We start from the raw sequence: 12,241 nt of genomic DNA on the forward strand, positions 1-12,241 counted from the left end.
GTGGCTAGGTATGGAAGAATAACCTTATCCTGACCCTGCAAGTCTTACACATGGTTAACATTAAACCCAGGAAGCTTAGATCATGGAAAATATGGAATGAAATATTTTGAAGGATTTAATAACGAGGACAAAACTTTTATTCCTCGTCAACTACCTCAGTTTCTCCAAGACCAAAGAATAAGTAGTTTTATTTCCACTTATAAACTCTCATTTTTCCTAATAAAAGATGATATAATAAAAACAGATATTATTATCCTCAGTTTAGAGGTGAGGGAACTGAGACTCAGTGAGATTTCAAGTAATTTGCTTAAGGACATCTGGCCAGGATTAAAACCAAAATCTAATCAGCCTCCCTTTCTACTACCTCATTTTCTTGTGGAGCTTATGTCACCTCCACCAAGTCCAGAACTTCTGTCTGTTTGAGTCACTGCAGTAATTATGCTGCCTAGAACAGTGCTCAGTAATTGTTTGTTGAAGCAATGAATAGATTGAATGCTGGAGATTGGATTTTATGTACTTAGGAAGAAAAGTATTTCAAGCATTTGTGACATTATCGATGTGATCAATAATTTATTAACAATACCAGTACATTGATTCCATCAGCCTTTATTCTTTCTCTTTCACTTATCCGGCTTCTGCCTCCTTGTGTGTTGTTATGTGTCAAGTTCAGCCTCGTTTCTCTCTTCGTTCTGCAGCTGTTCCCAAGTTAACTCTACAGCTCCTGGAGTGATTTATTATGCCATTATAAGGAAACTTTCATTATTTCCTGTTTATAAAAAGAGCATATACTTTCAATGTTTTGAGAGAACAAGTAATGGTGAAGCATGCTGGTTTGGGAGTCATCAGAGCTGGGTTGAAATCCTGTTGCTTCCACTTGGTGGCTGTGTGACTTGGGGGAAAATGACCTTAACAACGCTGACCCTCCAGTTTCCAACTATGATGACTTTCGTGGGGTGGTTGTGAGGAGAGGCACTCAGAGCAGGGCTTGGCACACAGAAAATGATATATGTGTGTAAATGGCGCTATCAGCCAATGAAAATATGTCATTTGTTTAATATACTTTGTGAAGAGTATCATTTATCTAAAATTCGGGTTTATTTTTCTAAAACCTATAAACTTTTTCCGTGTGTATGTTTTCCTACTTAATTTCATGATTTCAGATAGCACCTAACTAAGACCTCTTCTGGTGAATTGCCACATTATTGCCCAAGTGCTTATTAATCTGCCACTGCAAAATAAATACAAAATTCCTATTAATTCCTTTGGTAACAGTAACAAAGCCCTGCTTCATTAAGCCCAATATGGACCTCATTCACTATTTAACTGGCCTAGAAGCCCCACTTACCAGTGGGCTTCTTCCCAGGACTATGGGGACACAGGTGCAGGGCAGTTACATTGACTGAGAACCCCAATTAGCTTTATCAGCCTCTTCAAGTCAACCAAATGGTTTGGTCAATCTTGATTTTTAAGCTGAGTTGACATATTGGTTACTTGGCATTAACCAAATCAGTGAAAGTTAGTGGGAGCAGTCAGCTGGACATATCACTGTATCTGCTGTCACTCTGTGCCAAGCGCTGTTGGTTTTCATTCAACTGACAGGCATTGTGCAAGCAGCTTTAGGCAAGTCTACCCAGTTTCCCAGCCCTGGTAGCAAGGGAGAGGCTCTGTGGTGTTAGAGGAAAGAGGGACGGGGCCTTGAGTCAAGAGAAAGAAGATGTGGTCTTATAACTGAACCATAACATTAAAGGAGATCACTCTCTGGTTGCCTCAGTTTTTTCTTTGGTAACATGGAGGTAATAATACTTGCCCTGCCTACTCTATAGTATTGTTATAGGGACAGGATTTTTTTTTTTAATACTGAACTTTTACAGCATATGTAAAAGTGCTTTGAAACATAAAAGGGGATTTTGAAATAAGAGGTGGTGTCTGTTAAATTCGTTGCAAAATCAAATGGCACGGAGTTTTAGTATTGGAAAGCAGCTGGGTCCAACCTTCCAGCCTACGTAAGCCAGACTCCTGTCCACATAATGACTCATAAGGAAATCACCAGGCCCTGGTGAAGACCACTTCCTTTGGAAGTCACGGGCTCATAAGGTGGTGGTTCATGTTCCACGGCTCATGCAGGTAGCTCATTTGTCCTTAGATGGAACTGAAGTGGCCTTCCATGGAATCGTCCCACTTGTCTTGGTTTTTGTTTCAGAGCTACATAGATTTCACCTGAGCCCCATCCACAGGCCAGCCAGCCTTTTAGATATTTGTTTGGGTAAAAGTGTGCATTTTAGAAAAAAAAAAAGAAACAGAGAAGCAGAACTTAAAAACAAAACCACCTCGATCCTACCATGCAGAGGTGGATACTGGTAGCATTTTGGTATATACCTTTACAAATGCTCTCTATTTTTTAACAAAATTAGATTGTACTTCCATATTTTATAAATCCTGCATTTGAGGAATGAAAGGATGAATTAGTTCAAAAATTTATAAATATTTCTTGAGCACCAACTATGTGGTAGGTACTGTTCTAGGTGGAAAAACAAAAATGTCTGCCCTTATCAAGCTTGCATTTTAGTAAAATGAGTGAAGGAAATGAATGAACAAATAAGTAAATAAATGAATAGGTAGATGAATAAAGTAGCTTCTTGTGGAACCAAAGGAGTTTGGAATCCCACTTAGAAATCTGCTTCCATAGGTAAGGACCATCATGGTTATTTGGGGTAAAAAGGGACATGCCCTGTCACTCCCTATAGTCTGAGAACCCTTTTAGGAACTGAGCCCAAAGGAGAGCCTTTGACTCTGTCTTGAGTAGCATTCTTCCCCCCAGTATGCCCTTTTCCAGTTTGATCTTCATTGCTTTGTATTCTAACTGCCAGTTATTATTCCCACACCGGAAGGAACTAACAGTTCCCAACCATACATTTTCATACGAGAACATAATATTCTCCTTCCCTTGTGTATAAGATTATGCTTTTATTTTAAAAAAATCTAAAACCTCTTACTAAAACATTTCATAGTGGTTCATCTTTGTTACACTTGCTTCTACTTAAAGGGTTTTATCAAAATAATATTAAGAACATCATTCTATATGTTTGGTTTTATTAATGCCGGTTAATGAGCTTACATTCCAGTAACCAAAGCTCAATTATTTAATTTGTGGCAGGTGAATTTGATATCTGTAGCTAAAAGGAATTGAAGGCCATGAGATACTGTACTTAAAATCTATCTGTGTGCATTTGCTCAGACGATTTTAACTAGCATAGTAATTTAACAGGCAGACAGGCAGGCTAACTGATATGTTCCATTTAGTATTAAACACTGAATGAATAAGGGTTTTGAGAGCTGGTTAAAAGTTATGTAATTTGAAGTGCATGTTTTAGACTTTTTGAGGTGATTTCTCATACTTATGTAAAGATTTTAAGGGGACCTCTGTACTTTATCTCATCTGATGACATTGTGATATCCATCTTAATTTACTGGGTATTGTTGCATTTTAGACATCTTCTCTAGATAGCCTCAGAAGCCTTTGTATACACTGGGCTATTTTAGGAAGTTTACAGTGAGGTAAGACCCCGGCTTATTCCAAGGCATTATCCTGTTGGCCTCTTTGATCTAGGATCTCTTTTGAGAGAGCCACTCATTAGGTAAGTACCCTTCAAAGGAGAAGCATGGTGCAGAAAATGATAAAATCAATTTATTCTTTACTTCATGCCAACATGAGAAAAGACAAATCACATTTCTTTAGGAAGGAATCCTAAGTGCCTGGTAATTTGGACAGGATAAATGGAGCCTGGGAGAGGAGTTTTGAGGGCAACTGTTACTTAAAACTGATAAACTCAGTTGCAAGAGATGTTATGGAGATTGAATGAAATTATGCATTTACGAGAAAGTGATTTATAAGCTGTAGAAGTCATATATGTATAATGTGTGACATATTAATATGTTAGGTAAACTGACTATAATTAGCATACACTGATCCCATCTTCAAATTCCAATTGACCTCCTGCTTTCAACAGTTTTTTATAGGGAGGCAGCTACAGTGCAATTCCTTCTCTAATCAATGAATGGTTTGTTTAGAAAAACCTTGGCATGCACAATTTAGACTATATATTAAATACTATGTTAACGTGTCCTAGAATGTCCCAGTCTGTCTGTCCTTATTTACCTCCTGCTAAATTCTAAAAGTAAATTGAGTCAGGGAAAACACTAGTGAAGCTTGTCTCAGCTTTCTAAGTTACCTGCAGTGATCGAGGACGGGTGGCAGAGAGCAGAACTGCTTATTAAACAGCAATTGTGGTCTGAGCTGCAGGCAGTCACACGATGGACAGTAGCTTACCGCTCAAAATTTCTGTTTCTCTCTTGTAACGCTGAAGTTGGTGGCTTAGGGCCTTTAGTGGAAGAGAAAAGGCTTGCTGTACATAAAGTGGGTAAGCAAAACTTAACTACAAAGAAAATAACTTTAGAACAGTGGAATGGTCTAATTAGCTTCAATGCGAGGAACAGAAAACCCCACATTCCAGAAGTTCATACAAGTAGCTGCATAGTCACCAGGGACCCACACTCCTTCTGCCTTGAAGCTTTGCTATTCTCTGTACATGAGAGGTGTCCATCTGATGATACAAGGTTTTTGCCTCAGCTCCAACCGTTCCATCCACATTCCAGCAAGCAGACAGGAGAAAGGAGAAGGGGGAATCTCCGTGCCCTTTAAGTTGCACATACCATCCACGAACATCTGAGTCATTTAACAGTTTATGCGATACATAGCTGTTGGGCATTCATTGCTTGCAAGGACTGTTCTACACCTTAGGCACCGATCTAAGCCAGTGTTCTAAGTGAACAGAAATTGTTTGTCACATGGTCACACTTAGATGCAAGAAGGCAGGAAATGCAGACTGTAGCTGGGTGGCTCTATGTCCAGCTAACACTTAGGGAGCCCAAGGAAGGAAAGGGGTGGTGGGGTATTGGGGGCAACTAGCAGTCTTTGCTGAAATAAACGAAGTATAGAAAGAAAGTGACAACTGGTATGTTATCTCACTGAGCATTTAAAAATAACTTTGTGACTATACTTTTAGAGATAGTATTCCTAACAGATATCTACTTGTATGCACGCATGTCCAGTATATATCTGAGTTCATTTCTGGGTACCAGTGTTGGTAAACTATGGGAGAGTCATGTGGTGAGTGAACAGGTTTGGAAATAGCTGAAAAGTCTCATCATGGTTGGGATAGCTGATGGGTGAGGAGTGTTAGTCTAGAGAAGACCAAGAGGCAGATTCTCCCTTCAGCTATTAAAGGGGTGACATGAGAGGAAAGAAATGGACTTGACTTATGCCGCCTCAGCTGACTGTGCTAGAGCACAATCATCCTTTAAGGGGAGGAAGGCCTTCCTTCAGTGCTTTGTACCAGTCAGAATTCTGTAGCCTTTTGAGGTTGTTCCTGAGGTATGTCAGCAAATCCTGGGTGGAGGGGGATATCACCTGCTCTGGGTGCTATAGAGAGAATTCCCATCCCCAGGAAGGGGACAGAGGGATGATCTCCACAGTTCCTTTCAATGTGGAATTCTACCAGTAAATCTGCTAAATAAGTGATCTGGAACATGAATAATATTTAGGAGATGCTGGAATCTTCTTTGTTTCTTCTCTTAAGGAACTCTGTTTGAACGTAGGAACTTTTGCCAAAAGCCAAAAATGACTGCTTGGTTTAAGACACTGTCCTCTCTAATAGGACCACAACTGAATTTTCCTGTACTTTTGTACATTGCATTTATTTTTCATAAAACTCTTCAGATGTGAAATGTATGAGCCAAGCAAAGATGTGTCTCACAAACTATTACAGAGAAAGAATCAGTGGTTAAATTTCATGTCAGGTAGAATCAAGAACCCTTGACTCTCCCTGCCCTAAGGATTGTACTATCTTTGTTTTTTTGTGGGTTTTTTTTGCGGTACGCAGGCATCTCACTGTTGTGGCCTCTCCCGTTGTGGAGCACAGGCTCCGGACGCGCAGGCTCAGCGGCCATGGCTCACGGGCCCAGCCGCTCCGCGGCATGTGGGATCCTCCCGGACTGGGGCACGAATCCGTGTCCCCTGTATCAGCAGGCAGACCCTCAACCACTGCGCCACCGGGGAAGCCCTGGATTGTACTATCTTTGATTAAAATGTCTTCAGAGAATTAAACTAGCCCAGGCATATGTACTATTTACTGCATGCAGACTTTGGCCAATGGGATTAATATTACCGGTGAACAACTCTTAGGTGCTTATTACATGTCAGGCAGGGGCTGAGTATGTCACCTCCTGTGAGATGGGGAGTATTATTACCTCCACTGTGTAGATGCAGAAACTGAGGCTCAGACGCCTGGAACTCAAAGTCTTTTTGACAGTACATTCTATGATTTTAACCACTGACAAATTGCATCACACTGTCTCCTAGTGAAAAACTCAGGATGTTGTTGTAAGAATTTTAAGTCTTGTAATGGTGGGATCAGTTTTGGTCAAATAGAAGGCAGTTGGCAAACAGGTGCTTCTTCCAACTCACATTGGGGAAGCGGGACAGCAGCCTGGGGTGATGATGGGGGTGGGGAGGGGCAGGAAGAGAGCTAGTTGGAGGAGGCCTTTGAACTCAGCTTCCTTATCTTAAAACAAAGCAAGGGGAGACACTGTCTTCTGGCCAAAAACATGCACTGCATGTATAAGTTTAATAGTGAAAACTGTCAGTCAAATGGGTCCCTTGGCCTGGTGGTTTTTAATGGAAATACAAACATTTTCTGAGCTAGAGTGTATAATCTTTCAGCTTAAATAATCATAATCAGCAGTTAAATAATCTAAATGCTTATGAATTGTAGAGTCTAAATTATTCCAAGCACCATACCTCATGTTATCTCCATCTTCACAGCAGCAGCTCCATGGGGGCTGGGGAAGATCAACCATTAAAAACGGGAAAGAGAAATGTACAGGCCTTCCAACCTCCTAAAGTATGGCAAGTCAAAGGGGGCAGTTGTGGTCCTTCTTTCAATCCAAGAGCAGGTTCCTTTGGATCTCTCTGGTCCTCAGTTTGTCCAACTCTAAATTATAAATTAATTAAGGGTATGAAATTGGCCAGTCCTCCAGCCAGCCCTATAAATTGATGCCCCTTTTACTTTCTACCTTTGTCCCTCCTTTCCATTTGTTCTTTTTTCATCACAGCCCACTAGGTAGTTAGGTCTTCTCCTAGGAACCACTTCTTGCAATGGTCATTTAGAGAAAAAAAGGATAGAAGAAAAATGAGGACCGTACTTGGGAGAATGTATTCCAGAGCAGGGGCATCAATGGGAAATAGACTGTGGCCCAGGTGCCAGCTGTCTGCCAGAACTGCAAAGGGCAGGACTCAGGGAAAATCCCAACTTGTAGGGCTTCTCTGCCTCCCTGTAGTATCTTCTTTGTGAAGGTAAAATATACTGTAGCTGTTAATCAGGGGAAGCCTCAACCCTGAGGATGTAGAAGGGAAACATCAAGATCTGCAGCCTCAGTGACAGAGGGCATCATAACAAAAGGCTCCAAGTCACTGAAGACTTACAGGACAAGGCACAGCATGGAGGTGGGGAGGGCTTTGGATGTTCTTGGTCCCTGGAAAGTACTTAATAAAAGTTTGATAAAGGAATGAATGAATGCTGATGAAAATTTGACTCTTGCTAGCTGCCTCTTCCTCCTTTCCCCGATCTTATCCACCCCTGCCTTCTCTTCCACCCAATCTCCTCTTTCTTCTCTCTTCCTCCTTTCCTTTCCTTTTCCTTATGTTCTCTCTCCTCTTCTTCCTTTTTCCTCTCCCTTTCCTACCCCTGTCCTGGTGCCCTATAAAGTGAGAGGGGTCAAAATATTTTCTTTATTTTCTCAACATAATGGTTGTCTTGCTAGATTCTCATTTTGACTGTTGGGCAGGAGGCAGACCGAGCCCCTGGGAAGAAGAGAGAGAGAGAGAGAGAGTGTGTGTGTGTGTGTGTGTGTGTGTGTGTGTGTGTGAGAGAGAGAGAGAGGCGGCGGGGGGTGGGGGCAGGCAGGGAGAGACACACACATGCATGTTTCGGGGCGGAGGAAGGGCCAGCTCTGGCAATCTTGCGTAGAGAATGAGATGTAGAGGGGAGGCCACTCAGTTCTTCAGGAGCAAAGCAATTGAGAACTATAGGCTGAAGCCAAGCCGCCGGTCAAGAACTGCCAAGCTCTTTTGTTTTCCAGTCACAGAATTTGGGAACCAGGGGATGGTGAACATTGAAATGCAGTGTTTGACTTGATCTTTGGGTTAAGCCAATATCCGTGGGATCTTAATTTGAACCTACAGGAGGCTTTGGCCAACTTCTTTGAGAATCTGTTGTTACTCACACCCAACCCTTCGCTTAGCTGAAGAGATTTGCAGAGTACACTGTGGCTAGTGCCAGCACAGTTATGATAAAAGTTAAATTGTCTTTCTGTTCTGTTTTGAAAATGGTGTCAGTGTGTTCACTTTATGAGCCCTGAGCTTGGTGCTTCTTTCTCTTCCTGGCTCTATCTCTGGATGTTTTCTTGTAAAACTTTCCCTTCAGTGCATTTCTAAGGTTTTATTCTAAGGCAGTATGGGATTGGGTATGCAAAGTGGTTATTCTCTGCTCTCCCTTCCATTCTTTGGGAGGGGAGACTGTGCCCTGGGAAGCTGCTCCCTGTATAGTGCATTGCTGGGGTTCCTCTGCTGGCTGACTTCTGGTTGGGTCCAGGGCCTATAGGAGGCACTGCAGGAGATGGGAGGGTGGGAAGAGAAAAAGGCTAGAGAATTTCCTCCCTGTTCCCTGCTTGCACTGGGGCCACATCTCTGGCAGCAGGGACTTCTCTCATGACTGTAGCTCCTCTTAGCAGTGCCCCATCCATGGTTCCCACTGGCACTGGGATTAACTCATGTTTCCTTTGCCCCTTCAGCCCGAGCTGCAGTAAGAGCCACCCCTTACTGGCTGCAGTAAGAGCCAGTTTCTGGGTGCCTCAACGCGTTTGTTTTATGAACCCTGCCCACCTCTCCTCTGTAGTCCTTTCATTGAACTTTCATTGAACTCTCCTCAGTGGACTCATCTGTGGTGAATTCTGTTTCCGGCCAAACCCAGACCAGTACAGTGGGGAAGGCCATAGGCTGTGGTCACGTGTGTGAGATTTGTTAGGATGATTTGAGAAAGCATTGTTAAAAAATGTTTACATTTCCCATAGTAAGTAATTTTGGAAAAAGAAGCAGATTGCTTGACGCTACAGTCAAAACACTAAAACGAAACTGTCATTCTGTGATTTTTTTAAAAAAACAGTTGCTTTTCAAATGACCTTTGAACATGAATGACTGCTGCTGCCCTGACCCCAGAAAGATGTGAAGCTGACATTCCCAGAGTCAGCCTCAGTCTTAGGGCTAATGAAAATAGCCCCCTGCTCCCGCCATATACAAGGAAAAAATATTCCTCCCTTATTCTTTAGGCTTAGGGAAGTTGGTTTGACTGAAAAAGGAAGAATTTCTTGAGATGGGAGGAAAGAGAGCATTCTAGAGGTCCTGGGCTAGAGCACAAGTCAGCTGCCTCCAGGCCATGGGTAACATCCTTAGATCCAAGCTCAGGGCATTTGGGGTTCCCATAAAGCTGAGGGCGTTGCATCTTTGGTCAGCAACTGCTCTAATGCGGCACTTCAGCCTGAGGTGCAAGCTCAGCACGCCTACTCATTGATCCAGTCGCCTGTTCAGTCGCTGACTCATTCATAAAACAAATCATCCAGGAAGTCATTTATTTATTGAGAGAATGAATGAACAATCTGATGTCCAATTATAGGATTAGAAATCTGAATGTAGAATTACAGCTGGGAAAAGTGTGCAAAAAAGGAAATGTCTCTGGGGCCATGAGAGCGTCCTAAAGGTAGTAGAAGGGCTCCCTGAAGATAAGCCATGATGTGTTGGATGAGAGTTCATTAAATGAAGAGCCAGGGATGGTGAGTGGAGTCAGGTTGGGGAGTACATTCTAGAGGAGGAGACTGCCTGTGCAAAGGCCCTGTGGCAGAAGGGAGAAACATGCCCTCCATTAACTCACAGGAGGCCTGTGTGGCTGAAGCACAGAGACAAAGGGGGAAAGCAGGATTGATTGAGGTTAGAGGGATGGCAGAGGCCAGACTACCCAGGACCTTAGGGGCCATGGTCAGATAGTTGGTACTTATCCTAAGAACAGAAACCCATTGGGGTGAAGTCACATGATCAGATTATGATTTGGAAATAATAAAAAGCAATTACAGTCTACTTTCCATGTGCCAGAAACTTTTGAAGAGCTTTGAACATATAAACAATATCTTCACAACATTCTCTAGGATAAGTACTGTTGTCATCCTCATTTTACTTTTGAGGAAACAGAGGCACAAAGAGGTTAAATAACTAGCCCAAGGTCACGTAGCAAAAGTGGGATTTGAACCTCTCAGCATTGTCAAGTAGTCTGGCCACATGCATGACCACCACACCATACAGATGCTTTTGTGTGGAGGATAGTTTTGGATGTGGGCATACTACTTGGGAAGCTGCTGCAGTCTCTCGGGTAGGGAGAGCTTGTCCTAGGATGGTGGCAGTGGAGATGGAGAGGAGTGGAAGATTTCAAGAGACCCGCAGGGAGCTGAATTTACAGGACTGGGTTTAGATTGGCTATAGGAGTGGTAGAGACAGGCGCCCCTCTCTTTCCCTTCTTCCTGCCAGCTCTGTGTTCTTCTCCCCTGAACACTTTCATGCCTCCACGCAGGGGGGCTGTGAGGGAATTGTTGTGGCAAGTATTGCTCTAGTCCAGGGGTTCTCAACAGCAACGCTACTGACACTGGGCTGGTAAATTCTTTTTTGCAGGAGGTGTCCTATGTTTAGTAGCATCCCTGGCCTTTACCTACTAGGTGCCAGGAACAGTCCCCGTCCTCCACTTGTGACAATCAAAAATGTCTCCAGATATTTCCAGAAGTCCTCTTTGAAGGCAAAATCACCCTTGGTTGAGGAGTGCTGGTCTACTCCTAGCCTGCATACATTTACAGTTTCTCACCTTGGACCAGCAGCCTACCTCCTTCCTGGAATACTATGAGCCTTGAGCCAACGTTAGTGGCACTAGTAAAGTTTTAAACTGGCCCATGCCCTGCACATAGGCCTTCTGCCCTCTGGAGGCAGGCGGCCCTAGACCAGGTAGATTCATAAATCTTAGAAAGAAGCCTTCCCACTACTTAACAGTGTCATCCATCTTTAGTCTTTAGTAGGTAGCCTAGATAATTGTCTGTAATTCAAGGACATTTTCTTTGGGGACATAGACTCACTCTTCAGTTCTATGCAACTGATTTCAATGTGAACTTTCTGTAATCTACTCTCATGTTCGGGCATTGCCTGTAATCTTATGTTTCTGGAACAACGGTTTCCTAAATAGCTCCAAAACTTTCCTGTGGATACTTTCTTTCTTTGTTTTTTTTTTTAAATCTTTATTGGAGTATAATTGCTTCACAATACTGTGTTAGTTTCTGTTGCACAACAAAGCGAATCAGCCATAGGCACACACATGACCCCATATCCCCTCCCTCTTGAGCTTCCCTCCAATCCTCCCTATCCCATCCCTCTAGGTCATCGCAAAGCACTGAGCCGATCTCCCTGTGCTATGTTGATGCTTCCCACCAGCCAACTATTTTACATTCGGTAGTGTATATATGTCGATGCTACTCTAATTTCACCCCAGCTTCCCCCTCCCACCCCATGTCATCAAGTCCATTTTCTATGTCTGCCTCTTTATTCCTGCCCTGCAACTAGGTTCATCAGTACCATTGTTTCTTACTTTATTTATTTTTATTTTATTTTATTTTTGGCTGCATTGGGTCTTTGTTGCTGTGCGTGGGCTTTCTCTAGTTGTGGAGAGAGGGGGCTACTCTTCATTGCTGTGTGCGGGCTTCTCATTGCGGAGGCTTCTCTTTGTTTCGGAGCATGGGCTCCAGGTATGCGGGCTTCAGTGGCACGTGGGCTCAGTAGTTGTGTGCTCTAGAGTGCAGGCTCAGTAGATGTGGCACACGGGCTTAGTTGCTCCATGGCATGTGGGATCTTCCTGGACCAGGGCTCAAACCCGTGTCCCCTGCATTGGCAGGCGGATTTTTAACCACCGCACCACCAGGGAAGCCCAGTACCATTTAAAAAAATTTTTTAGCTTACATATGTATGCACTAGTGTACGGTATTTGTTTTTGTGTTTCTGACTTCACTCTGTATGACAGACTCTTGGTCCATCCACCTCACTACA

The 12,241-nt window shown here is 43.1% G+C and overlaps 1 protein-coding gene across 1 annotated transcript in view; it reads left to right on the plus strand.

Moving 5' to 3' along the window:
• The window catches only part of ERC2 (ELKS/RAB6-interacting/CAST family member 2), a 736,860-nt gene that overhangs the window by 537,739 nt on the left and 186,880 nt on the right, over nucleotides 1–12,241 (plus strand). The window lies entirely within an intron of this gene.

The sequence above is a fragment of the Phocoena phocoena genome, chromosome 10 (assembly GCF_963924675.1).
Source record: "Phocoena phocoena chromosome 10, mPhoPho1.1, whole genome shotgun sequence".
In the NCBI taxonomy this organism is placed as follows: Eukaryota; Metazoa; Chordata; class Mammalia; order Artiodactyla; family Phocoenidae; genus Phocoena; species Phocoena phocoena.